A 27,186-nucleotide genomic window follows, 5' to 3' on the forward strand; every position below is an offset into this window, starting at 1 on the left:
AGAGCACCTGACTGGGTGGGGGACTGCGTGCGCATGAAGGTGGCTGAGGGCAATGGGAGCAAAGCAACCTGGGACACAGGGGACCCAGCCCCTTTCCTCTGCTTTCGTCTATAGGTCGGGGTGCCTTTTTAAGGACCTTCGATTAAAAAAAGCTGAGCTGCGTGGACAAATTACGCACGTCTACGTCTTAGAGGGATCTTCCCTGACCGGGAATCGAACCCGGGCCGCGGCGGTGAAAGCGCCGAATCCTAGCCACTAGACCACCAGGGAGGAGATGCTCTTGTGAGCCTGCCTTGCTCACTTCCTTATTGTGACTAAGCTAACTCCACTGTATAGATTGCCCATAAAGTACGAGTGGGGAAAAGTTAGGTGTCACACAGTGTGTTTGTCATAAGCAATTACCTTTATCCTCCTGCAAAAGCCTTTTTACTCTGCAATCACCTCTTGCTGGACAGCCTGCGCTGGAGCAGCCAGCATGAAAAGGGAGCTGAGTAAGGCAGGGCCTAGGGTCTCACCAGGGTGGCCGAGTGGTTAAGGCGTTGGACTTAAGATCCAATGGACAGTTGTCCGCATGGGTTCGAGCCCCATCCCTGGTATGGGTTTTCAGCGGGTGTGTAGGAACTTGCAGATGCTTTTTTAAAGCATTTTCCTCTGCCCTCCTCACCCTCCCAGTGCTCTTCCTTAACAGTCCCAATTCACGTCTCAGCTGTGGGGTCTGCTGCTACTCTGCACTTAGCATGGATGCTTCCCAAAGCAATGCAGTGCCACCTACGCAGAGCCCCTGCTTAGAGAAATACACCTCCTATGTCTTTTCCCACTGAAGGGAGCAGGAGGAAGTACTTGCTTCCTGGGGAACATGGGCCTGCCACTGGAATTTGTTAACCCGCCTCTTGCGGATTTCTCCCCTTTCTTTGATTTACACCTGCAGGCTCTCCCTTGCCATCGGAGCAGGATCTGCTGATGCAGGCCCGGCTGGATCAAATGTGCAAAGGCTTGTCCCCAGGCCTCGGGAAAAAATTGAGCAGAGATTCCCGCCTCCGCCTCCTCTTGCCTTCCGAACGGGCTTCCAAACGGGCAATGCCCTGACGGGTCCCCCACACCCCATCCTGCCCATGCCCACACCCCTGTATATGAGGGTGACCCATGTCCCTCACCCTCCATGCTCGAACGGAAGACACGTGTGTCCTGAGGGGAGCGCCAGACAGGCATTTCTCCGGCCAGGCAGACCCCTGCAGCACCCGTTAGGCTCCAAAGCCTGTACATTCCCAAGATGCCACTGGCCACTATGCAAATCAGACAGCCCTGGCCACACCCTCTCCGCCGCTGGGCTCTGCTGCTTTCGGTACGTGCAGCTCAGCTTTTTCTTACCCTGAACCAGACTTCCGTTTCAGCAAAAAGCTGGGTTGCAGTGGGTCCGGGATGCCATTTGGAGACAAAGCCTGCGGCCCTGTCAAAGATGACTTCCTGCCGCACACCATGTGGTCAGAATCCTACGAAAAGAAGCGCACCTCGGAATACAGAATCTCACTTCCTCAAGAGCCTTGCACAAGAGATTTTCCTCCCGCCGAGGAAAGCAACTCAAAGGGAACCTTGCGAAAATCAGATTAGGAGCCAGATTGCGGGATGCTAGGCAAACTGTTTGTCAGAAAAGCAAATTCATTTTGAGAAGCCCTGACCTGCGGGAAGGAAAAGCATTCAAGGGCAGAAGAAGGACTGTTCCCTGACCGGGAATCGAACCCGGGCCGCGGCGGTGAGAGCGCCGAATCCTAACCACTAGACCACCAGGGAACCCACAGCCATACAGCAAAAGTTCCTACACTGCTCTCCTAGTGACAAAGCTCATGGGGGCTGAAAGCATATTTTATTCTACAGCGAATATGAATCAGAACTTGAAAAAACACTCATGATTCCACCAGACTGTTTGTCACTTCCAAGCACAGGCCATCCCCTCCCCCGTGCTACTGAACCGACGAATTCCTGTACAATCCGGATCCCCGGGAAATCACAAGAGGGACACCTAGTGGCCGCTGATAGCTCAAAGACAGCTGGTACACCTTCTCACACCTACCTCGTTATTCAGCTTGCTGGAAGAATACATTGCGAATGACCGATTCAAGAGTGCAAGGGAGAAGAGTGCTCCAAAGTAGATGTATACATCGCAGCCGGGTTTTCCAGCAATTTACCTTTCTGATGAGCTGGTACTGCACTTTACGCCCACATAGAGCACCTGACTGGGTGGGGGACTGCGTGCGCATGAAGGTGGCTGAGGGCAATGGGAGCAAAGCAACCTGGGACACAGGGGACCCAGCCCCTTTCCTCTGCTTTCGTCTATAGGTCGGGGTGCCTTTTTAAGGACCTTCGATTAAAAAAAGCTGAGCTGCGTGGACAAATTACGCACGTCTACGTCTTAGAGGGATCTTCCCTGACCGGGAATCGAACCCGGGCTGCGGCGGTGAAAGCGCCGAATCCTAGCCACTAGACCACCAGGGAGGAGATGCTCTTGTGAGCCTGCCTTGCTCACTTCCTTATTGTGACTAAGCTAACTCCACTGTATAGATTGCCCATAAAGTACGAGTGGGGAAAAGTTAGGTGTCACACAGTGTGTTTGTCATAAGCAATTACCTTTATCCTCCTGCAAAAGCCTTTTTACTCTGCAATCACCTCTTGCTGGACAGCCTGCGCTGGAGCAGCCAGCATGAAAAGGGAGCTGAGTAAGGCAGGGCCTAGGGTCTCACCAGGGTGGCCGAGTGGTTAAGGCGTTGGACTTAAGATCCAATGGACAGTTGTCCGCATGGGTTCGAGCCCCATCCCTGGTATGGGTTTTCAGCGGGTGTGTAGGAACTTGCAGATGCTTTTTTAAAGCATTTTCCTCTGCCCTCCTCACCCTCCCAGTGCCCTTCCTTAACAGTCCCAATTCACGTCTCAGCTGTGGGGTCTGCTGCTACTCTGCACTTAGCATGGATGCTTCCCAAAGCAATGCAGTGCCACCTACGCAGAGCCCCTGCTTAGAGAAATACACCTCCTATGTCTTTTCCCACTGAAGGGAGCAGGAGGAAGTACTTGCTTCCTGGGGAACATGGGCCTGCCACTGGAATTTGTTAACCCGCCTCTTGCGGATTTCTCCCCTTTCTTTGATTTACACCTGCAGGCTCTCCCTTGCCATCGGAGCAGGATCTGCTGATGCAGGCCCGGCTGGATCAAATGTGCAAAGGCTTGTCCCCAGGCCTCGGGAAAAAATTGAGCAGAGATTCCCGCCTCCGCCTCCTCTTGCCTTCCGAACGGGCTTCCAAACGGGCAATGCCCTGACGGGTCCCCCACGCCCCATCCTGCCCATGCCCACACCCCTGTATATGAGGGTGACCCATGTCCCTCACCCTCCATGCTCGAACGGAAGACACGTGTGTCCTGAGGGGAGCGCCAGACAGGCATTTCTCCGGCCAGGCAGACCCCTGCAGCACCCGTTAAGCTCCAAAGCCTGTACATTCCCAAGATGCCACTGGTCACTATGCAAATCAGACAGCCCTGGCCACACCCTCTCCACCGCTGGGCTCTGCTGCTTTCGGTACGTGCAGCTCAGCTTTTTCTTACCTTGAACCAGACTTCCGTTTCAGCAAAAAGGTGGGTTGCAGTGGGTCCGGGATGCCATTTGGAGACAAAGCCTGCGGCCCTGTCAAAGATGACTTCCTGCCGCACACCATGTGGTCAGAAGCCTACGAAAAGAAGCGCACCTCGGAATACAGAATCTCACTTCCTCAAGAGCCTTGCACAAGAGATTTTCCTCCCGCCGAGGAAAGCAACTCAAAGGGAACCTTGCGAAAATCAAATTAGGAGCCAGATTGCGGGATGCTAGACAAACTGTTTGTCAGAAAAGCAAATTCATTTTGAGAAGCCCTGACCTGCGGGAAGGAAAAGCATTCAAGGGCAGAAGAAGGACTGTTCCCTGACCGGGAATCGAACCCGGGCCGCGGCGGTGAGAGCGCCGAATCCAAACCACTAGACCACCAGGGAACCCACAGCCATACAGCAAAAGTTCCTACACTGCTCTCCTAGTGACAAAGCTCATGGGGGCTGAAAGCATATTTTATTCTACAGCGAATATGAATCAGAACTTGAAAAAACACTCATGATTCCACCAGACTGTTTGTCACTTCCAAGCACAGGCCATCCCCTCCCCCGTGCTACTGAACCGACGAATTCCTGTACAATCGGGATCCCCGGGAAATCACAAGAGGGACACCTAGTGGCCGCTGATAGCTCAAAGACAGCTGGTACACCTTCTCACACCTACCTCGTTATTCAGCTTGCTGGAAGAATACATTGCGAATGACCGATTTAAGAGTGCAAGGGAGAAGAGTGCTCCAAAGTAGATGTATACATCGCAGCCGGGTTTTCCAGCAATTTACCTTTCTGATGAGCTGGTACTGCACTTTACGCCCACATAGAGCACCTGACTGGGTGGGGGACTGCGTGCGCATGAAGGTGGCTGAGGGCAATGGGAGCAAAGCAACCTGGGACACAGGGGACCCAGCCCCTTTCCTCTGCTTTCGTCTATAGGTCGGGGTGCCTTTTTAAGGACCTTCGATTAAAAAAAGCTGAGCTGCGTGGACAAATTACGCACGTCTACGTCTTAGAGGGATCTTCCCTGACCGGGAATCGAACCCGGGCCGCGGCGGTGAAAGCGCCGAATCCTAGCCACTAGACCACCAGGGAGGAGATGCTCTTGTGAGCCTGCCTTGCTCACTTCCTTATTGTGACTAAGCTAACTCCACTGTATAGATTGCCCATAAAGTAAGAGTGGGGAAAAGTTAGGTGTCACACAGTGTGTTTGTCATAAGCAATTACCTTTATCCTCCTGCAAAAGCCTTTTTACTCTGCAATCACCTCTTGCTGGACAGCCTGCGCTGGAGCAGCCAGCATGAAAAGGGAGCTGAGTAAGGCAGGGCCTAGGGTCTCACCAGGGTGGCCGAGTTGTTAAGGCGTTGGACTTAAGATCCAATGGACAGTTGTCCGCATGGGTTCGAGCCCCATCCCTGGTATGGGTTTTCAGCGGGTGTGTAGGAACTTGCAAATGCTTTTGTAAAGCATTTTCCTCTGCCCTCCTCACCCTCCCAGTGCCCTTCCTTAACAGTCCCAATTCACGTCTCAGCTGTGGGGTCTGCTGCTACTCTGCACTTAGCATGGATGCTTCCCAAAGCAATGCAGTGCCACCTACGCAGAGCCCCTGCTTAGAGAAATACACCTCCTATGTCTTTTCCCACTGAAGGGAGCAGGAGGAAGTACTTGCTTCCTGGGGAACATGGGCCTGCCACTGGAATTTGTTAACCCGCCTCTTGTGGATTTCTCCCCTTTCTTTGATTTACACCTGCAGGCTCTCCCTTGCCATCGGAGCAGGATCTGCTGATGCAGGCCCGGCTGGATCAAATGTGCAAAGGCTTGTCCCCAGGCCTCGGGAAAAAATTGAGCAGAGATTCCCGCCTCCGCCTCCTCTTGCCTTCCGAACGGGCTTCCAAACGGGCAATGCCCTGACGGGTCCCCCACACCCCATCCTGCCCATGCCCACACCCCTGTATATGAGGGTGACCCATGTCCCTCACCCTCCATGCTCGAACGGAAGACACGTGTGTCCTGAGGGGAGCGCCAGACAGGCATTTCTCCGGCCAGGCAGACCCCTGCAGCACCCGTTAGGCTCCAAAGCCTGTACATTCCCAAGATGCCACTGGCCACTATGCAAATCAGACAGCCCTGGCCACACCCTCTCCGCCGCTGGGCTCTGCTGCTTTCGGTACGTGCAGCTCAGCTTTTTCTTACCCTGAACCAGACTTCCGTTTCAGCAAAAAGCTGGGTTGCAGTGGGTCCGGGATGCCATTTGGAGACAAAGCCTGCGGCCCTGTCAAAGATGACTTCCTGCCGCACACCATGTGGTCAGAATCCTACGAAAAGAAGCGCACCTCGGAATACAGAATCTCACTTCCTCAAGAGCCTTGCACAAGAGATTTTCCTCCCGCCGAGGAAAGCAACTCAAAGGGAACCTTGCGAAAATCAGATTAGGAGCCAGATTGCGGGATGCTAGGCAAACTGTTTGTCAGAAAAGCAAATTCATTTTGAGAAGCCCTGACCTGCGGGAAGGAAAAGCATTCAAGGGCAGAAGAAGGACTGTTCCCTGACCGGGAATCGAACCCGGGCCGCGGCGGTGAGAGCGCCGAATCCTAACCACTAGACCACCAGGGAACCCACAGCCATACAGCAAAAGTTCCTACACTGCTCTCCTAGTGACAAAGCTCATGGGGGCTGAAAGCATATTTTATTCTACAGCGAATATGAATCAGAACTTGAAAAAACACACATGATTCCACCAGACTGTTTGTCACTTCCAAGCACAGGCCATCCCCTCCCCCGTGCTACTGAACCGACGAATTCCTGTACAATCGGGATCCCCGGGAAATCACAAGAGGGACACCTAGTGGCCGCTGATAGCTCAAAGACAGCTGGTACACCTTCTCACACCTACCTCGTTATTCAGCTTGCTGGAAGAATACATTGCGAATGACCGATTCAAGAGTGCAAGGGAGAAGAGTGCTCCAAAGTAGATGTATACATCGCAGCCGGGTTTTCCAGCAATTTACCTTTCTGATGAGCTGGTACTGCACTTTACGCCCACATAGAGCACCTGACTGGGTGGGGGACTGCGTGCGCATGAAGGTGGCTGAGGGCAATGGGAGCAAAGCAACCTGGGACACAGGGGACCCAGCCCCTTTCCTCTGCTTTCGTCTATAGGTCGGGGTTCCTTTTTAAGGACCTTCGATTAAAAAAAGCTGAGCTAAGTGGACAAATTACGCACGTCTACGTCTTAGAGGGATCTTCCCTGACCGGGAATCGAACCCGGGCCGCGGCGGTGAAAGCGCCGAATCCTAGCCACTAGACCACCAGGGAGGAGATGCTCTTGTGAGCCTGCCTTGCTCACTTCCTTATTGTGACTAAGCTAACTCCACTGTATAGATTGCCCATAAAGTACGAGTGGGGAAAAGTTAGGTGTCACACAGTGTGTTTGTCATAAGCAATTACCTTTATCCTCCTGCAAAAGCCTTTTTACTCTGCAATCACCTCTTGCTGGACAGCCTGCGCTGGAGCAGCCAGCATGAAAAGGGAGCTGAGTAAGGCAGGGCCTAGGGTCTCACCAGGGTGGCCGAGTGGTTAAGGCGTTGGACTTAAGATCCAATGGACAGTTGTCCGCATGGGTTCGAGCCCCATCCCTGGTATGGGTTTTCAGCGGGTGTGTAGGAACTTGCAGATGCTTTTTTAAAGCATTTTCCTCTGCCCTCCTCACCCTCCCAGTGCCCTTCCTTAACAGTCCCAATTCACGTCTCAGCTGTGGGGTCTGCTGCTACTCTGCACTTAGCATGGATGCTTCCCAAAGCAATGCAGTGCCACCTACGCAGAGCCCCTGCTTAGAGAAATACACCTCCTATGTCTTTTCCCACTGAAGGGAGCAGGAGGAAGTACTTGCTTCCTGGGGAACATGGGCCTGCCACTGGAATTTGTTAACCCGCCTCTTGCGGATTTCTCCCCTTTCTTTGATTTACACCTGCAGGCTCTCCCTTGCCATCGGAGCAGGATCTGCTGATGCAGGCCCGGCTGGATCAAATGTGCAAAGGCTTGTCCCCAGGCCTCGGGAAAAAATTGAGCAGAGATTCCCGCCTCCGCCTCCTCTTGCCTTCCGAACGGGCTTCCAAACGGGCAATGCCCTGACGGGTCCCCCACGCCCCATCCTGCCCATGCCCACACCCCTGTATATGAGGGTGACCCATGTCCCTCACCCTCCATGCTCGAACGGAAGACACGTGTGTCCTGAGGGGAGCGCCAGACAGGCATTTCTCCGGCCAGGCAGACCCCTGCAGCACCCGTTAAGCTCCAAAGCCTGTACATTCCCAAGATGCCACTGGTCACTATGCAAATCAGACAGCCCTGGCCACACCCTCTCCACCGCTGGGCTCTGCTGCTTTCGGTACGTGCAGCTCAGCTTTTTCTTACCCTGAACCAGACTTCCGTTTCAGCAAAAAGCTGGGTTGCAGTGGGTCCGGGATGCCATTTGGAGACAAAGCCTGCGGCCCTGTCAAAGATGACTTCCTGCCGCACACCATGTGGTCAGAAGCCTACGAAAAGAAGCGCACCTCGGAATACAGAATCTCACTTCCTCAAGAGCCTTGCACAAGAGATTTTCCTCCCGCCGAGGAAAGCAACTCAAAGGGAACCTTGCGAAAATCAGATTAGGAGCCAGATTGCGGGATGCTAGGCAAACTGTTTGTCAGAAAAGCAAATTCATTTTGAGAAGCCCTGACCTGCGGGAAGGAAAAGCATTCAAGGGCAGAAGAAGGACTGTTCCCTGACCGGGAATCGAACCCGGGCCGCGGCAGTGAGAGCGCCGAATCCTAACCACTAGACCACCAGGGAACCCACAGCCATACAGCAAAAGTTCCTACACTGCTCTCCTAGTGACAAAGCTCATGGGGGCTGAAAGCATATTTTATTCTACAGCGAATATGAATCAGAACTTGAAAAAACACACATGATTCCACCAGACTGTTTGTCACTTCCAAGCACAGGCCATCCCCTCCCCCGTGCTACTGAACCGACGAATTCCTGTACAATCGGGATCCCCGGGAAATCACAAGAGGGACACCTAGTGGCCGCTGATAGCTCAAAGACAGCTGGTACACCTTCTCACACCTACCTCGTTATTCAGCTTGCTGGAAGAATACATTGCGAATGACCGATTCAAGAGTGCAAGGGAGAAGAGTGCTCCAAAGTAGATGTATACATCGCAGCCGGGTTTTCCAGCAATTTACCTTTCTGATGAGCTGGTACTGCACTTTACGCCCACATAGAGCACCTGACTGGGTGGGGGACTGCGTGCGCATGAAGGTGGCTGAGGGCAATGGGAGCAAAGCAACCTGGGACACAGGGGACCCAGCCCCTTTCCTCTGCTTTCGTCTATAGGTCGGGGTTCCTATTTAAGGACCTTCGATTAAAAAAAGCTGAGCTGCGTGGACAAATTACGCACGTCTACGTCTTAGAGGGATCTTCCCTGACCGGGAATCGAACCCGGGCCGCGGCGGTGAAAGCGCCGAATCCTAGCCACTAGACCACCAGGGAGGAGATGCTCTTGTGAGCCTGCCTTGCTCACTTCCTTATTGTGACTAAGCTAACTCCACTGTATAGATTGCCCATAAAGTACGAGTGGGGAAAAGTTAGGTGTCACACAGTGTGTTTGTCATAAGCAATTACCTTTATCCTCCTGCAAAAGCCTTTTTACTCTGCAATCACCTCTTGCTGGACAGCCTGCGCTGGAGCAGCCAGCATGAAAAGGGAGCTGAGTAAGGCAGGGCCTAGGGTCTCACCAGGGTGGCCGAGTGGTTAAGGCGTTGGACTTAAGATCCAATGGACAGTTGTCCGCATGGGTTCGAGCCCCATCCCTGGTATGGGTTTTCAGCGGGTGTGTAGGAACTTGCAGATGCTTTTTTAAAGCATTTTCCTCTGCCCTCCTCACCCTCCCAGTGCCCTTCCTTAACAGTCCCAATTCACGTCTCAGCTGTGGGGTCTGCTGCTACTCTGCACTTAGCATGGATGCTTCCCAAAGCAATGCAGTGCCACCTACGCAGAGCCCCTGCTTAGAGAAATACACCTCCTATGTCTTTTCCCACTGAAGGGAGCAGGAGGAAGTACTTGCTTCCTGGGGAACATGGGCCTGCCACTGGAATTTGTTAACCCGCCTCTTGCGGATTTCTCCCCTTTCTTTGATTTACACCTGCAGGCTCTCCCTTGCCATCGGAGCAGGATCTGCTGATGCAGGCCCGGCTGGATCAAATGTGCAAAGGCTTGTCCCCAGGCCTCGGGAAAAAATTGAGCAGAGATTCCCGCCTCCGCCTCCTCTTGCCTTCCGAACGGGCTTCCAAACGGGCAATGCCCTGACGGGTCCCCCACGCCCCATCCTGCCCATGCCCACACCCCTGTATATGAGGGTGACCCATGTCCCTCACCCTCCATGCTCGAACGGAAGACACGTGTGTCCTGAGGGGAGCGCCAGACAGGCATTTCTCCGGCCAGGCAGACCCCTGCAGCACCCGTTAAGCTCCAAAGCCTGTACATTCCCGAGATGCCACTGGTCACTATGCAAATCAGACAGCCCTGGCCACACCCTCTCCACCGCTGGGCTCTGCTGCTTTCGGTACGTGCAGCTCAGCTTTTTCTTACCCTGAACCAGACTTCCGTTTCAGCAAAAAGCTGGGTTGCAGTGGGTCCGGGATGCCATTTGGAGACAAAGCCTGCGGCCCTGTCAAAGATGACTTCCTGCCGCACACCATGTGGTCAGAAGCCTACGAAAAGAAGCGCACCTCGGAATACAGAATCTCACTTCCTCAAGAGCCTTGCACAAGAGATTTTCCTCCCGCCGAGGAAAGCAACTCAAAGGGAACCTTGCGAAAATCAGATTAGGAGCCAGATTGCGGGATGCTAGGCAAACTGTTTGTCAGAAAAGCAAATTCATTTTGAGAAGCCCTGACCTGCGGGAAGGAAAAGCATTCAAGGGCAGAAGAAGGACTGTTCCCTGACCGGGAATCGAACCCGGGCCGCGGCAGTGAGAGCGCCGAATCCTAACCACTAGACCACCAGGGAACCCACAGCCATACAGCAAAAGTTCCTACACTGCTCTCCTAGTGACAAAGCTCATGGGGGCTGAAAGCATATTTTATTCTACAGCGAATATGAATCAGAACTTGAAAAAACACTCATGATTCCACCAGACTGTTTGTCACTTCCAAGCACAGGCCATCCCCTCCCCCGTGCTACTGAACCGACGAATTCCTGTACAATCGGGATCCCCGGGAAATCACAAGAGGGACACCTAGTGGCCGCTGATAGCTCAAAGACAGCTGGTACACCTTCTCACACCTACCTCGTTATTCAGCTTGCTGGAAGAATACATTGCGAATGACCGATTCAAGAGTGCAAGGGAGAAGAGTGCTCCAAAGTAGATGTATACATCGCAGCCGGGTTTTCCAGCAATTTACCTTTCTGATGAGCTGGTACTGCACTTTACGCCCACATAGAGCACCTGACTGGGTGGGGGACTGCGTGCGCATGAAGGTGGCTGAGGGCAATGGGAGCAAAGCAACCTGGGACACAGGGGACCCAGCCCCTTTCCTCTGCTTTCGTCTATAGGTCGGGGTGCCTTTTTAAGGACCTTCGATTAAAAAAAGCTGAGCTGCGTGGACAAATTACGCACGTCTACGTCTTAGAGGGATCTTCCCTGACCGGGAATCGAACCCGGGCCGCGGCGGTGAAAGCGCCGAATCCTAGCCACTAGACCACCAGGGAGGAGATGCTCTTGTGAGCCTGCCTTGCTCACTTCCTTATTGTGACTAAGCTAACTCCACTGTATAGATTGCCCATAAAGTACGAGTGGGGAAAAGTTAGGTGTCACACAGTGTGTTTGTCATAAGCAATTACCTTTATCCTCCTGCAAAAGCCTTTTTACTCTGCAATCACCTCTTGCTGGACAGCCTGCGCTGGAGCAGCCAGCATGAAAAGGGAGCTGAGTAAGGCAGGGCCTAGGGTCTCACCAGGGTGGCCGAGTGGTTAAGGCGTTGGACTTAAGATCCAATGGACAGTTGTCCGCATGGGTTCGAGCCCCATCCCTGGTATGGGTTTTCAGCGGGTGTGTAGGAACTTGCAGATGCTTTTTTAAAGCATTTTCCTCTGCCCTCCTCACCCTCCCAGTGCCCTTCCTTAACAGTCCCAATTCACGTCTCAGCTGTGGGGTCTGCTGCTACTCTGCACTTAGCATGGATGCTTCCCAAAGCAATGCAGTGCCACCTACGCAGAGCCCCTGCTTAGAGAAATACACCTCCTATGTCTTTTCCCACTGAAGGGAGCAGGAGGAAGTACTTGCTTCCTGGGGAACATGGGCCTGCCACTGGAATTTGTTAACCCGCCTCTTGCGGATTTCTCCCCTTTCTTTGATTTACACCTGCAGGCTCTCCCTTGCCATCGGAGCAGGATCTGCTGATGCAGGCCCGGCTGGATCAAATGTGCAAAGGCTTGTCCCCAGGCCTCGGGAAAAAATTGAGCAGAGATTCCCGCCTCCGCCTCCTCTTGCCTTCCGAACGGGCTTCCAAACGGGCAATGCCCTGACGGGTCCCCCACGCCCCATCCTGCCCATGCCCACACCCCTGTATATGAGGGTGACCCATGTCCCTCACCCTCCATGCTCGAACGGAAGACACGTGTGTCCTGAGGGGAGCGCCAGACAGGCATTTCTCCGGCCAGGCAGACCCCTGCAGCACCCGTTAAGCTCCAAAGCCTGTACATTCCCAAGATGCCACTGGTCACTATGCAAATCAGACAGCCCTGGCCACACCCTCTCCACCGCTGGGCTCTGCTGCTTTCGGTACGTGCAGCTCAGCTTTTTCTTACCCTGAACCAGACTTCCGTTTCAGCAAAAAGGTGGGTTGCAGTGGGTCCGGGATGCCATTTGGAGACAAAGCCTGCGGCCCTGTCAAAGATGACTTCCTGCCGCACACCATGTGGTCAGAAGCCTACGAAAAGAAGCGCACCTCGGAATACAGAATCTCACTTCCTCAAGAGCCTTGCACAAGAGATTTTCCTCCCGCCGAGGAAAGCAACTCAAAGGGAACCTTGCGAAAATCAAATTAGGAGCCAGATTGCGGGATGCTAGACAAACTGTTTGTCAGAAAAGCAAATTCATTTTGAGAAGCCCTGACCTGCGGGAAGGAAAAGCATTCAAGGGCAGAAGAAGGACTGTTCCCTGACCGGGAATCGAACCCGGGCCGCGGCAGTGAGAGCGCCGAATCCTAACCACTAGACCACCAGGGAACCCACAGCCATACAGCAAAAGTTCCTACACTGCTCTCCTAGTGACAAAGCTCATGGGGGCTGAAAGCATATTTTATTCTACAGCGAATATGAATCAGAACTTGAAAAAACACTCATGATTCCACCAGACTGTTTGTCACTTCCAAGCACAGGCCATCCCCTCCCCCGTGCTACTGAACCGACGAATTCCTGTACAATCGGGATCCCCGGGAAATCACAAGAGGGACACCTAGTGGCCGCTGATAGCTCAAAGACAGCTGGTACACCTTCTCACACCTACCTCGTTATTCAGCTTGCTGGAAGAATACATTGCGAATGACCGATTTAAGAGTGCAAGGGAGAAGAGTGCTCCAAAGTAGATGTATACATCGCAGCCGGGTTTTCCAGCAATTTACCTTTCTGATGAGCTGGTACTGCACTTTACGCCCACATAGAGCACCTGACTGGGTGGGGGACTGCGTGCGCATGAAGGTGGCTGAGGGCAATGGGAGCAAAGCAACCTGGGACACAGGGGACCCAGCCCCTTTCCTCTGCTTTCGTCTATAGGTCGGGGTGCCTTTTTAAGGACCTTCGATTAAAAAAAGCTGAGCTGCGTGGACAAATTACGCACGTCTACGTCTTAGAGGGATCTTCCCTGACCGGGAATCGAACCCGGGCCGCGGCGGTGAAAGCGCCGAATCCTAGCCACTAGACCACCAGGGAGGAGATGCTCTTGTGAGCCTGCCTTGCTCACTTCCTTATTGTGACTAAGCTAACTCCACTGTATATATTGCCCATAAAGTACGAGTGGGGAAAAGTTAGGTGTCACACAGTGTGTTTGTCATAAGCAATTACCTTTATCCTCCTGCAAAAGCCTTTTTACTCTGCAATCACCTCTTGCTGGACAGCCTGCGCTGGAGCAGCCAGCATGAAAAGGGAGCTGAGTAAGGCAGGGCCTAGGGTCTCACCAGGGTGGCCGAGTGGTTAAGGCGTTGGACTTAAGATCCAATGAACAGTTGTCCGCATGGGTTCGAGCCCCATCCCTGGTATGGGTTTTCAGCGGGTGTGTAGGAACTTGCAGATGCTTTTTTAAAGCATTTTCCTCTGCCCTCCTCACCCTCCCAGTGCCCTTCCTTAACAGTCCCAATTCACGTCTCAGCTGTGGGGTCTGCTGCTACTCTGCACTTAGCATGGATGCTTCCCAAAGCAATGCAGTGCCACCTACGCAGAGCCCCTGCTTAGAGAAATACACCTCCTATGTCTTTTCCCACTGAAGGGAGCAGGAGGAAGTACTTGCTTCCTGGGGAACATGGGCCTGCCACTGGAATTTGTTAACCCGCCTCTTGCGGATTCCTCCCCTTTCTTTGATTTACACCTGCAGGCTCTCCCTTGCCATCGGAGCAGGATCTGCTGATGCAGGCCCGGCTGGATCAAATGTGCAAAGGCTTGTCCCCAGGCCTCGGGAAAAAATTGAGCAGAGATTCCCGCCTCCGCCTCCTCTTGCCTTCCGAACGGGCTTCCAAACGGGCAATGCCCTGACGGGTCCCCCACACCCCATCCTGCCCATGCCCACACCCCTGTATATGAGGGTGACCCATGTCCCTCACCCTCCATGCTCGAACGGAAGACACGTGTGTCCTGAGGGGAGCGCCAGACAGGCATTTCTCCGGCCAGGCAGACCCCTGCAGCACCCGTTAGGCTCCAAAGCCTGTACATTCCCAAGATGCCACTGGCCACTATGCAAATCAGACAGCCCTGGCCACACCCTCTCCGCCGCTGGGCTCTGCTGCTTTCGGTACGTGCAGCTCAGCTTTTTCTTACCCTGAACCAGACTTCCGTTTCAGCAAAAAGCTGGGTTGCAGTGGGTCCGGGATGCCATTTGGAGACAAAGCCTGCGGCCCTGTCAAAGATGACTTCCTGCCGCACACCATGTGGTCAGAATCCTACGAAAAGAAGCGCACCTCGGAATACAGAATCTCACTTCCTCAAGAGCCTTGCACAAGAGATTTTCCTCCCGCCGAGGAAAGCAACTCAAAGGGAACCTTGCGAAAATCAGATTAGGAGCCAGATTGCGGGATGCTAGGCAAACTGTTTGTCAGAAAAGCAAATTCATTTTGAGAAGCCCTGACCTGCGGGAAGGAAAAGCATTCAAGGGCAGAAGAAGGACTGTTCCCTGACCGGGAATCGAACCCGGGCCGCGGCGGTGAGAGCGCCGAATCCTAACCACTAGACCACCAGGGAACCCACAGCCATACAGCAAAAGTTCCTACACTGCTCTCCTAGTGACAAAGCTCATGGGGGCTGAAAGCATATTTTATTCTACAGCGAATATGAATCAGAACTTGAAAAAACACTCATGATTCCACCAGACTGTTTGTCACTTCCAAGCACAGGCCATCCCCTCCCCCGTGCTACTGAACCGACGAATTCCTGTACAATCGGGATCCCCGGGAAATCACAAGAGGGACACCTAGTGGCCGCTGATAGCTCAAAGACAGCTGGTACACCTTCTCACACCTACCTCGTTATTCAGCTTGCTGGAAAAATACATTGCGAATGACCGATTCAAGAGTGCAAGGGAGAAGAGTGCTCCAAAGTAGATGTATACATCGCAGCCGGGTTTTCCAGCAATTTACCTTTCTGATGAGCTGGTACTGCACTTTACGCCCACATAGAGCACCTGACTGGGTGGGGGACTGCGTGCGCATGAAGGTGGCTGAGGGCAATGGGAGCAAAGCAACCTGGGACACAGGGGACCCAGCCCCTTTCCTCTGCTTTCGTCTATAGGTCGGGGTGCCTTTTTAAGGACCTTCGATTAAAAAAAGCTGAGCTGCGTGGACAAATTACGCACGTCTACGTCTTAGAGGGATCTTCCCTGACCGGGAATCGAACCCGGGCCGCTGCGGTGAAAGCGCCGAATCCTAGCCACTAGACCACCAGGGAGGAGATGCTCTTGTGAGCCTGCCTTGCTCACTTCCTTATTGTGACTAAGCTAACTCCACTGTATATATTGCCCATAAAGTACGAGTGGGGAAAAGTTAGGTGTCACACAGTGTGTTTGTCATAAGCAATTACCTTTATCCTCCTGCAAAAGCCTTTTTACTCTGCAATCACCTCTTGCTGGACAGCCTGCGCTGGAGCAGCCAGCATGAAAAGGGAGCTGAGTAAGGCAGGGCCTAGGGTCTCACCAGGGTGGCCGAGTGGTTAAGGCGTTGGACTTAAGATCCAATGAACAGTTGTCCGCATGGGTTCGAGCCCCATCCCTGGTATGGGTTTTCAGCGGGTGTGTAGGAACTTGCAGATGCTTTTTTAAAGCATTTTCCTCTGCCCTCCTCACCCTCCCAGTGCCCTTCCTTAACAGTCCCAATTCACGTCTCAGCTGTGGGGTCTGCTGCTACTCTGCACTTAGCATGGATGCTTCCCAAAGCAATGCAGTGCCACCTACGCAGAGCCCCTGCTTAGAGAAATACACCTCCTATGTCTTTTCCCACTGAAGGGAGCAGGAGGAAGTACTTGCTTCCTGGGGAACATGGGCCTGCCACTGGAATTTGTTAACCCGCCTCTTGCGGATTCCTCCCCTTTCTTTGATTTACACCTGCAGGCTCTCCCTTGCCATCGGAGCAGGATCTGCTGATGCAGGCCCGGCTGGATCAAATGTGCAAAGGCTTGTCCCCAGGCCTCGGGAAAAAATTGAGCAGAGATTCCCGCCTCCGCCTCCTCTTGCCTTCCGAACGGGCTTCCAAACGGGCAATGCCCTGACGGGTCCCCCACACCCCATCCTGCCCATGCCCACACCCCTGTATATGAGGGTGACCCATGTCCCTCACCCTCCATGCTCGAACGGAAGACACGTGTGTCCTGAGGGGAGCGCCAGACAGGCATTTCTCCGGCCAGGCAGACCCCTGCAGCACCCGTTAGGCTCCAAAGCCTGTACATTCCCAAGATGCCACTGGCCACTATGCAAATCAGACAGCCCTGGCCACACCCTCTCCGCCGCTGGGCTCTGCTGCTTTCGGTACGTGCAGCTCAGCTTTTTCTTACCCTGAACCAGACTTCCGTTTCAGCAAAAAGCTGGGTTGCAGTGGGTCCGGGATGCCATTTGGAGACAAAGCCTGCGGCCCTGTCAAAGATGACTTCCTGCCGCACACCATGTGGTCAGAATCCTACGAAAAGAAGCGCACCTCGGAATACAGAATCTCACTTCCTCAAGAGCCTTGCACAAGAGATTTTCCTCCCGCCGAGGAAAGCAACTCAAAGGGAACCTTGCGAAAATCAGATTAGGAGCCAGATTGCGGGATGCTAGGCAAACTGTTTGTCAGAAAAGCAAATTCATTTTGAGAAGCCCTGACCTGCGGGAAGGAAAAGCATTCAAGGGCAGAAGAAGGACTGTTCCCTGACCGGGAATCGAACCCGGGCCGCGGCGGTGAGAGCGCCGAATCCTAACCACTAGACCACCAGGGAACCCACAGCCATACAGCAAAAGTTCCTACACTGCTCTCCTAGTGACAAAGCTCATGGGGGCTGAAAGCATATTTTATTCTACAGCGAATATGAATCAGAACTTGAAAAAACACTCATGATTCCACCAGACTGTTTGTCACTTCCAAGCACAGGCCATCCCCTCCCCCGTGCTACTGAACCGACGAATTCCTGTACAATCCGGATCCCCGGGAAATCACAAGAGGGACACCTAGTGGCCGCTGATAGCTCAAAGACAGCTGGTACACCTTCTCACACCTACCTCGTTATTCAGCTTGCTGGAAGAATACATTGCGAATGACCGATTCAAGAGTGCAAGGGAGAAGAGTGCTCCAAAGTAGATGTATACATCGCAGCCGGGTTTTCCAGCAATTTACCTTTCTGATGAGCTGGTACTGCACTTTACGCCCACATAGAGCACCTGACTGGGTGGGGGACTGCGTGCGCATGAAGGTGGCTGAGGGCAATGGGAGCAAAGCAACCTGGGACACAGGGGACCCAGCCCCTTTCCTCTGCTTTCGTCTATAGGTCGGGGTGCCTTTTTAAGGACCTTCGATTAAAAAAAGCTGAGCTGCGTGGACAAATTACGCACGTCTACGTCTTAGAGGGATCTTCCCTGACCGGGAATCGAACCCGGGCTGCGGCGGTGAAAGCGCCGAATCCTAGCCACTAGACCACCAGGGAGGAGATGCTCTTGTGAGCCTGCCTTGCTCACTTCCTTATTGTGACTAAGCTAACTCCACTGTATAGATTGCCCATAAAGTACGAGTGGGGAAAAGTTAGGTGTCACACAGTGTGTTTGTCATAAGCAATTACCTTTATCCTCCTGCAAAAGCCTTTTTACTCTGCAATCACCTCTTGCTGGACAGCCTGCGCTGGAGCAGCCAGCATGAAAAGGGAGCTGAGTAAGGCAGGGCCTAGGGTCTCACCAGGGTGGCCGAGTGGTTAAGGCGTTGGACTTAAGATCCAATGGACAGTTGTCCGCATGGGTTCGAGCCCCATCCCTGGTATGGGTTTTCAGCGGGTGTGTAGGAACTTGCAGATGCTTTTTTAAAGCATTTTCCTCTGCCCTCCTCACCCTCCCAGTGCCCTTCCTTAACAGTCCCAATTCACGTCTCAGCTGTGGGGTCTGCTGCTACTCTGCACTTAGCATGGATGCTTCCCAAAGCAATGCAGTGCCACCTACGCAGAGCCCCTGCTTAGAGAAATACACCTCCTATGTCTTTTCCCACTGAAGGGAGCAGGAGGAAGTACTTGCTTCCTGGGGAACATGGGCCTGCCACTGGAATTTGTTAACCCGCCTCTTGCGGATTTCTCCCCTTTCTTTGATTTACACCTGCAGGCTCTCCCTTGCCATCGGAGCAGGATCTGCTGATGCAGGCCCGGCTGGATCAAATGTGCAAAGGCTTGTCCCCAGGCCTCGGGAAAAAATTGAGCAGAGATTCCCGCCTCCGCCTCCTCTTGCCTTCCGAACGGGCTTCCAAACGGGCAATGCCCTGACGGGTCCCCCACGCCCCATCCTGCCCATGCCCACACCCCTGTATATGAGGGTGACCCATGTCCCTCACCCTCCATGCTCGAACGGAAGACACGTGTGTCCTGAGGGGAGCGCCAGACAGGCATTTCTCCGGCCAGGCAGACCCCTGCAGCACCCGTTAGGCTCCAAAGCCTGTACATTCCCAAGATGCCACTGGTCACTATGCAAATCAGACAGCCCTGGCCACACCCTCTCCGCCGCTGGGCTCTGCTGCTTTCGGTACGTGCAGCTCAGCTTTTTCTTACCCTGAACCAGACTTCCGTTTCAGCAAAAAGGTGGGTTGCAGTGGGTCCGGGATGCCATTTGGAGACAAAGCCTGCGGCCCTGTCAAAGATGACTTCCTGCCGCACACCATGTGGTCAGAAGCCTACGAAAAGAAGCGCACCTCGGAATACAGAATCTCACTTCCTCAAGAGCCTTGCACAAGAGATTTTCCTCCCGCCGAGGAAAGCAACTCAAAGGGAACCTTGCGAAAATCAAATTAGGAGCCAGATTGCGGGATGCTAGACAAACTGTTTGTCAGAAAAGCAAATTCATTTTGAGAAGCCCTGACCTGCGGGAAGGAAAAGCATTCAAGGGCAGAAGAAGGACTGTTCCCTGACCGGGAATCGAACCCGGGCCGCGGCAGTGAGAGCGCCGAATCCTAACCACTAGACCACCAGGGAACCCACAGCCATACAGCAAAAGTTCCTACACTGCTCTCCTAGTGACAAAGCTCATGGGGGCTGAAAGCATATTTTATTCTACAGCGAATATGAATCAGAACTTGAAAAAACACTCATGATTCCACCAGACTGTTTGTCACTTCCAAGCACAGGCCATCCCCTCCCCCGTGCTACTGAACCGACGAATTCCTGTACAATCGGGATCCCCGGGAAATCACAAGAGGGACACCTAGTGGCCGCTGATAGCTCAAAGACAGCTGGTACACCTTCTCACACCTACCTCGTTATTCAGCTTGCTGGAAGAATACATTGCGAATGACCGATTTAAGAGTGCAAGGGAGAAGAGTGCTCCAAAGTAGATGTATACATCGCAGCCGGGTTTTCCAGCAATTTACCTTTCTGATGAGCTGGTACTGCACTTTACGCCCACATAGAGCACCTGACTGGGTGGGGGACTGCGTGCGCATGAAGGTGGCTGAGGGCAATGGGAGCAAAGCAACCTGGGACACAGGGGACCCAGCCCCTTTCCTCTGCTTTCGTCTATAGGTCGGGGTGCCTTTTTAAGGACCTTCGATTAAAAAAAGCTGAGCTGCGTGGACAAATTACGCACGTCTACGTCTTAGAGGGATCTTCCCTGACCGGGAATCGAACCCGGGCCGCGGCGGTGAAAGCGCCGAATCCTAGCCACTAGACCACCAGGGAGGAGATGCTCTTGTGAGCCTGCCTTGCTCACTTCCTTATTGTGACTAAGCTAACTCCACTGTATATATTGCCCATAAAGTACGAGTGGGGAAAAGTTAGGTGTCACACAGTGTGTTTGTCATAAGCAATTACCTTTATCCTCCTGCAAAAGCCTTTTTACTCTGCAATCACCTCTTGCTGGACAGCCTGCGCTGGAGCAGCCAGCATGAAAAGGGAGCTGAGTAAGGCAGGGCCTAGGGTCTCACCAGGGTGGCCGAGTGGTTAAGGCGTTGGACTTAAGATCCAATGAACAGTTGTCCGCATGGGTTCGAGCCCCATCCCTGGTATGGGTTTTCAGCGGGTGTGTAGGAACTTGCAGATGCTTTTTTAAAGCATTTTCCTCTGCCCTCCTCACCCTCCCAGTGCCCTTCCTTAACAGTCCCAATTCACGTCTCAGCTGTGGGGTCTGCTGCTACTCTGCACTTAGCATGGATGCTTCCCAAAGCAATGCAGTGCCACCTACGCAGAGCCCCTGCTTAGAGAAATACACCTCCTATGTCTTTTCCCACTGAAGGGAGCAGGAGGAAGTACTTGCTTCCTGGGGAACATGGGCCTGCCACTGGAATTTGTTAACCCGCCTCTTGCGGATTCCTCCCCTTTCTTTGATTTACACCTGCAGGCTCTCCCTTGCCATCGGAGCAGGATCTGCTGATGCAGGCCCGGCTGGATCAAATGTGCAAAGGCTTGTCCCCAGGCCTCGGGAAAAAATTGAGCAGAGATTCCCGCCTCCGCCTCCTCTTGCCTTCCGAACGGGCTTCCAAACGGGCAATGCCCTGACGGGTCCCCCACACCCCATCCTGCCCATGCCCACACCCCTGTATATGAGGGTGACCCATGTCCCTCACCCTCCATGCTCGAACGGAAGACACGTGTGTCCTGAGGGGAGCGCCAGACAGGCATTTCTCCGGCCAGGCAGACCCCTGCAGCACCCGTTAGGCTCCAAAGCCTGTACATTCCCAAGATGCCACTGGCCACTATGCAAATCAGACAGCCCTGGCCACACCCTCTCCGCCGCTGGGCTCTGCTGCTTTCGGTACGTGCAGCTCAGCTTTTTCTTACCCTGAACCAGACTTCCGTTTCAGCAAAAAGCTGGGTTGCAGTGGGTCCGGGATGCCATTTGGAGACAAAGCCTGCGGCCCTGTCAAAGATGACTTCCTGCCGCACACCATGTGGTCAGAATCCTACGAAAAGAAGCGCACCTCGGAATACAGAATCTCACTTCCTCAAGAGCCTTGCACAAGAGATTTTCCTCCCGCCGAGGAAAGCAACTCAAAGGGAACCTTGCGAAAATCAGATTAGGAGCCAGATTGCGGGATGCTAGGCAAACTGTTTGTCAGAAAAGCAAATTCATTTTGAGAAGCCCTGACCTGCGGGAAGGAAAAGCATTCAAGGGCAGAAGAAGGACTGTTCCCTGACCGGGAATCGAACCCGGGCCGCGGCGGTGAGAGCGCCGAATCCTAACCACTAGACCACCAGGGAACCCACAGCCATACAGCAAAAGTTCCTACACTGCTCTCCTAGTGACAAAGCTCATGGGGGCTGAAAGCATATTTTATTCTACAGCGAATATGAATCAGAACTTGAAAAAACACTCATGATTCCACCAGACTGTTTGTCACTTCCAAGCACAGGCCATCCCCTCCCCCGTGCTACTGAACCGACGAATTCCTGTACAATCCGGATCCCCGGGAAATCACAAGAGGGACACCTAGTGGCCGCTGATAGCTCAAAGACAGCTGGTACACCTTCTCACACCTACCTCGTTATTCAGCTTGCTGGAAGAATACATTGCGAATGACCGATTCAAGAGTGCAAGGGAGAAGAGTGCTCCAAAGTAGATGTATACATCGCAGCCGGGTTTTCCAGCAATTTACCTTTCTGATGAGCTGGTACTGCACTTTACGCCCACATAGAGCACCTGACTGGGTGGGGGACTGCGTGCGCATGAAGGTGGCTGAGGGCAATGGGAGCAAAGCAACCTGGGACACAGGGGACCCAGCCCCTTTCCTCTGCTTTCGTCTATAGGTCGGGGTGCCTTTTTAAGGACCTTCGATTAAAAAAAGCTGAGCTGCGTGGACAAATTACGCACGTCTACGTCTTAGAGGGATCTTCCCTGACCGGGAATCGAACCCGGGCTGCGGCGGTGAAAGCGCCGAATCCTAGCCACTAGACCACCAGGGAGGAGATGCTCTTGTGAGCCTGCCTTGCTCACTTCCTTATTGTGACTAAGCTAACTCCACTGTATAGATTGCCCATAAAGTACGAGTGGGGAAAAGTTAGGTGTCACACAGTGTGTTTGTCATAAGCAATTACCTTTATCCTCCTGCAAAAGCCTTTTTACTCTGCAATCACCTCTTGCTGGACAGCCTGCGCTGGAGCAGCCAGCATGAAAAGGGAGCTGAGTAAGGCAGGGCCTAGGGTCTCACCAGGGTGGCCGAGTGGTTAAGGCGTTGGACTTAAGATCCAATGGACAGTTGTCCGCATGGGTTCGAGCCCCATCCCTGGTATGGGTTTTCAGCGGGTGTGTAGGAACTTGCAGATGCTTTTTTAAAGCATTTTCCTCTGCCCTCCTCACCCTCCCAGTGCCCTTCCTTAACAGTCCCAATTCACGTCTCAGCTGTGGGGTCTGCTGCTACTCTGCACTTAGCATGGATGCTTCCCAAAGCAATGCAGTGCCACCTACGCAGAGCCCCTGCTTAGAGAAATACACCTCCTATGTCTTTTCCCACTGAAGGGAGCAGGAGGAAGTACTTGCTTCCTGGGGAACATGGGCCTGCCACTGGAATTTGTTAACCCGCCTCTTGCGGATTTCTCCCCTTTCTTTGATTTACACCTGCAGGCTCTCCCTTGCCATCGGAGCAGGATCTGCTGATGCAGGCCCGGCTGGATCAAATGTGCAAAGGCTTGTCCCCAGGCCTCGGGAAAAAATTGAGCAGAGATTCCCGCCTCCGCCTCCTCTTGCCTTCCGAACGGGCTTCCAAACGGGCAATGCCCTGACGGGTCCCCCACGCCCCATCCTGCCCATGCCCACACCCCTGTATATGAGGGTGACCCATGTCCCTCACCCTCCATGCTCGAACGGAAGACACGTGTGTCCTGAGGGGAGCGCCAGACAGGCATTTCTCCGGCCAGGCAGACCCCTGCAGCACCCGTTAAGCTCCAAAGCCTGTACATTCCCAAGATGCCACTGGTCACTATGCAAATCAGACAGCCCTGGCCACACCCTCTCCACCGCTGGGCTCTGCTGCTTTCGGTACGTGCAGCTCAGCTTTTTCTTACCTTGAACCAGACTTCCGTTTCAGCAAAAAGGTGGGTTGCAGTGGGTCCGGGATGCCATTTGGAGACAAAGCCTGCGGCCCTGTCAAAGATGACTTCCTGCCGCACACCATGTGGTCAGAAGCCTACGAAAAGAAGCGCACCTCGGAATACAGAATCTCACTTCCTCAAGAGCCTTGCACAAGAGATTTTCCTCCCGCCGAGGAAAGCAACTCAAAGGGAACCTTGCGAAAATCAAATTAGGAGCCAGATTGCGGGATGCTAGACAAACTGTTTGTCAGAAAAGCAAATTCATTTTGAGAAGCCCTGACCTGCGGGAAGGAAAAGCATTCAAGGGCAGAAGAAGGACTGTTCCCTGACCGGGAATCGAACCCGGGCCGCGGCGGTGAGAGCGCCGAATCCTAACCACTAGACCACCAGGGAACCCACAGCCATACAGCAAAAGTTCCTACACTGCTCTCCTAGTGACAAAGCTCATGGGGGCTGAAAGCATATTTTATTCTACAGCGAATATGAATCAGAACTTGAAAAAACACTCATGATTCCACCAGACTGTTTGTCACTTCCAAGCACAGGCCATCCCCTCCCCCGTGCTACTGAACCGACGAATTCCTGTACAATCCGGATCCCCGGGAAATCACAAGAGGGACACCTAGTGGCCGCTGATAGCTCAAAGACAGCTGGTACACCTTCTCACACCTACCTCGTTATTCAGCTTGCTGGAAGAATACATTGCGAATGACCGATTCAAGAGTGCAAGGGAGAAGAGTGCTCCAAAGTAGATGTATACATCGCAGCCGGGTTTTCCAGCAATTTACCTTTCTGATGAGCTGGTACTGCACTTTACGCCCACATAGAGCACCTGACTGGGTGGGGGACTGCGTGCGCATGAAGGTGGCTGAGGGCAATGGGAGCAAAGCAACCTGGGACACAGGGGACCCAGCCCCTTTCCTCTGCTTTCGTCTATAGGTCGGGGTGCCTTTTTAAGGACCTTCGATTAAAAAAAGCTGAGCTGCGTGGACAAATTACGCACGTCTACGTCTTAGAGGTATCTTCCCTGACCGGGAATCGAACCCGGGCTGCGGCGGTGAAAGCGCCGAATCCTAGCCACTAGACCACCAGGGAGGAGATGCTCTTGTGAGCCTGCCTTGCTCACTTCCTTATTGTGACTAAGCTAACTCCACTGTATAGATTGCCCATAAAGTACGAGTGGGGAAAAGTTAGGTGTCACACAGTGTGTTTGTCATAAGCAATTACCTTTATCCTCCTGCAAAAGCCTTTTTACTCTGCAATCACCTCTTGCTGGACAGCCTGCGCTGGAGCAGCCAGCATGAAAAGGGAGCTGAGTAAGGCAGGGCCTAGGGTCTCACCAGGGTGGCCGAGTGGTTAAGGCGTTGGACTTAAGATCCAATGGACAGTTGTCCGCATGGGTTCGAGCCCCATCCCTGGTATGGGTTTTCAGCGGGTGTGTAGGAACTTGCAGATGCTTTTTTAAAGCATTTTCCTCTGCCCTCCTCACCCTCCCAGTGCCCTTCCTTAACAGTCCCAATTCACGTCTCAGCTGTGGGGTCTGCTGCTACTCTGCACTTAGCATGGATGCTTCCCAAAGCAATGCAGTGCCACCTACGCAGAGCCCCTGCTTAGAGAAATACACCTCCTATGTCTTTTCCCACTGAAGGGAGCAGGAGGAAGTACTTGCTTCCTGGGGAACATGGGCCTGCCACTGGAATTTGTTAACCCGCCTCTTGCGGATTTCTCCCCTTTCTTTGATTTACACCTGCAGGCTCTCCCTTGCCATCGGAGCAGGATCTGCTGATGCAGGCCCGGCTGGATCAAATGTGCAAAGGCTTGTCCCCAGGCCTCGGGAAAAAATTGAGCAGAGATTCCCGCCTCCGCCTCCTCTTGCCTTCCGAACGGGCTTCCAAACGGGCAATGCCCTGACGGGTCCCCCACGCCCCATCCTGCCCATGCCCACACCCCTGTATATGAGGGTGACCCATGTCCCTCACCCTCCATGCTCGAACGGAAGACACGTGTGTCCTGAGGGGAGCGCCAGACAGGCATTTCTCCGGCCAGGCAGACCCCTGCAGCACCCGTTAAGCTCCAAAGCCTGTACATTCCCAAGATGCCACTGGTCACTATGCAAATCAGACAGCCCTGGCCACACCCTCTCCACCGCTGGGCTCTGCTGCTTTCGGTACGTGCAGCTCAGCTTTTTCTTACCTTGAACCAGACTTCCGTTTCAGCAAAAAGGTGGGTTGCAGTGGGTCCGGGATGCCATTTGGAGACAAAGCCTGCGGCCCTGTCAAAGATGACTTCCTGCCGCACACCATGTGGTCAGAAGCCTACGAAAAGAAGCGCACCTCGGAATACAGAATCTCACTTCCTCAAGAGCCTTGCACAAGAGATTTTCCTCCCGCCGAGGAAAGCAACTCAAAGGGAACCTTGCGAAAATCAAATTAGGAGCCAGATTGCGGGATGCTAGACAAACTGTTTGTCAGAAAAGCAAATTCATTTTGAGAAGCCCTGACCTGCGGGAAGGAAAAGCATTCAAGGGCAGAAGAAGGACTGTTCCCTGACCGGGAATCGAACCCGGGCCGCGGCGGTGAGAGCGCCGAATCCAAACCACTAGACCACCAGGGAACCCACAGCCATACAGCAAAAGTTCCTACACTGCTCTCCTAGTGACAAAGCTCATGGGGGCTGAAAGCATATTTTATTCTACAGCGAATATGAATCAGAACTTGAAAAAACACTCATGATTCCACCAGACTGTTTGTCACTTCCAAGCACAGGCCATCCCCTCCCCCGTGCTACTGAACCGACGAATTCCTGTACAATCGGGATCCCCGGGAAATCACAAGAGGGACACCTAGTGGCCGCTGATAGCTCAAAGACAGCTGGTACACCTTCTCACACCTACCTCGTTATTCAGCTTGCTGGAAGAATACATTGCGAATGACCGATTTAAGAGTGCAAGGGAGAAGAGTGCTCCAAAGTAGATGTATACATCGCAGCCGGGTTTTCCAGCAATTTACCTTTCTGATGAGCTGGTACTGCACTTTACGCCCACATAGAGCACCTGACTGGGTGGGGGACTGCGTGCGCATGAAGGTGGCTGAGGGCAATGGGAGCAAAGCAACCTGGGACACAGGGGACCCAGCCCCTTTCCTCTGCTTTCGTCTATAGGTCGGGGTGCCTTTTTAAGGACCTTCGATTAAAAAAAGCTGAGCTGCGTGGACAAATTACGCACGTCTACGTCTTAGAGGGATCTTCCCTGACCGGGAATCGAACCCGGGCCGCGGCGGTGAAAGCGCCGAATCCTAGCCACTAGACCACCAGGGAGGAGATGCTCTTGTGAGCCTGCCTTGCTCACTTCCTTATTGTGACTAAGCTAACTCCACTGTATAGATTGCCCATAAAGTAAGAGTGGGGAAAAGTTAGGTGTCACACAGTGTGTTTGTCATAAGCAATTACCTTTATCCTCCTGCAAAAGCCTTTTTACTCTGCAATCACCTCTTGCTGGACAGCCTGCGCTGGAGCAGCCAGCATGAAAAGGGAGCTGAGTAAGGCAGGGCCTAGGGTCTCACCAGGGTGGCCGAGTTGTTAAGGCGTTGGACT

General features: G+C 53.3%; 14 non-coding genes across 14 annotated transcripts; all 14 read right to left on the reverse strand.

The window, feature by feature from the left end:
* Positions 1-198: 198 nt before the first annotated feature.
* Positions 199-270, reverse strand: TRNAE-UUC (transfer RNA glutamic acid (anticodon UUC)). The gene has a single exon. It is a non-coding gene; the product is annotated as a tRNA-Glu (tRNA).
* A 1,446-nt stretch (positions 271-1,716) lies between these two features.
* On the reverse strand, positions 1,717-1,788 carry TRNAE-CUC (transfer RNA glutamic acid (anticodon CUC)). The gene has a single exon. It is a non-coding gene; the product is annotated as a tRNA-Glu (tRNA).
* A 2,850-nt stretch (positions 1,789-4,638) lies between these two features.
* On the reverse strand, positions 4,639-4,710 carry TRNAE-UUC (transfer RNA glutamic acid (anticodon UUC)). The gene has a single exon. It is a non-coding gene; the product is annotated as a tRNA-Glu (tRNA).
* Positions 4,711-6,156: 1,446 nt separating this feature from the next.
* Positions 6,157-6,228, reverse strand: TRNAE-CUC (transfer RNA glutamic acid (anticodon CUC)). The gene has a single exon. It is a non-coding gene; the product is annotated as a tRNA-Glu (tRNA).
* Positions 6,229-6,858: 630 nt separating this feature from the next.
* TRNAE-UUC (transfer RNA glutamic acid (anticodon UUC)) lies at positions 6,859-6,930 on the reverse strand. The gene has a single exon. It is a non-coding gene; the product is annotated as a tRNA-Glu (tRNA).
* Positions 6,931-9,078: 2,148 nt separating this feature from the next.
* TRNAE-UUC (transfer RNA glutamic acid (anticodon UUC)) lies at positions 9,079-9,150 on the reverse strand. The gene has a single exon. It is a non-coding gene; the product is annotated as a tRNA-Glu (tRNA).
* A 2,148-nt stretch (positions 9,151-11,298) lies between these two features.
* TRNAE-UUC (transfer RNA glutamic acid (anticodon UUC)) lies at positions 11,299-11,370 on the reverse strand. The gene has a single exon. It is a non-coding gene; the product is annotated as a tRNA-Glu (tRNA).
* A 2,148-nt stretch (positions 11,371-13,518) lies between these two features.
* On the reverse strand, positions 13,519-13,590 carry TRNAE-UUC (transfer RNA glutamic acid (anticodon UUC)). The gene has a single exon. It is a non-coding gene; the product is annotated as a tRNA-Glu (tRNA).
* A 1,446-nt stretch (positions 13,591-15,036) lies between these two features.
* TRNAE-CUC (transfer RNA glutamic acid (anticodon CUC)) lies at positions 15,037-15,108 on the reverse strand. The gene has a single exon. It is a non-coding gene; the product is annotated as a tRNA-Glu (tRNA).
* Positions 15,109-17,256: 2,148 nt separating this feature from the next.
* On the reverse strand, positions 17,257-17,328 carry TRNAE-CUC (transfer RNA glutamic acid (anticodon CUC)). Its single transcript has one exon. It is a non-coding gene; the product is annotated as a tRNA-Glu (tRNA).
* A 2,850-nt stretch (positions 17,329-20,178) lies between these two features.
* On the reverse strand, positions 20,179-20,250 carry TRNAE-UUC (transfer RNA glutamic acid (anticodon UUC)). Its single transcript has one exon. It is a non-coding gene; the product is annotated as a tRNA-Glu (tRNA).
* Positions 20,251-21,696: 1,446 nt separating this feature from the next.
* Positions 21,697-21,768, reverse strand: TRNAE-CUC (transfer RNA glutamic acid (anticodon CUC)). Its single transcript has one exon. It is a non-coding gene; the product is annotated as a tRNA-Glu (tRNA).
* A 2,148-nt stretch (positions 21,769-23,916) lies between these two features.
* Positions 23,917-23,988, reverse strand: TRNAE-CUC (transfer RNA glutamic acid (anticodon CUC)). The gene has a single exon. It is a non-coding gene; the product is annotated as a tRNA-Glu (tRNA).
* Positions 23,989-26,838: 2,850 nt separating this feature from the next.
* TRNAE-UUC (transfer RNA glutamic acid (anticodon UUC)) lies at positions 26,839-26,910 on the reverse strand. Its single transcript has one exon. It is a non-coding gene; the product is annotated as a tRNA-Glu (tRNA).
* Between the last annotated feature and the right edge of the window lie 276 nt (positions 26,911-27,186).

Source organism: Triturus cristatus, chromosome 5_2 (assembly GCF_964204655.1).
Source record: "Triturus cristatus chromosome 5_2, aTriCri1.1, whole genome shotgun sequence".
NCBI classification, from domain to species: Eukaryota; Metazoa; Chordata; class Amphibia; order Caudata; family Salamandridae; genus Triturus; species Triturus cristatus.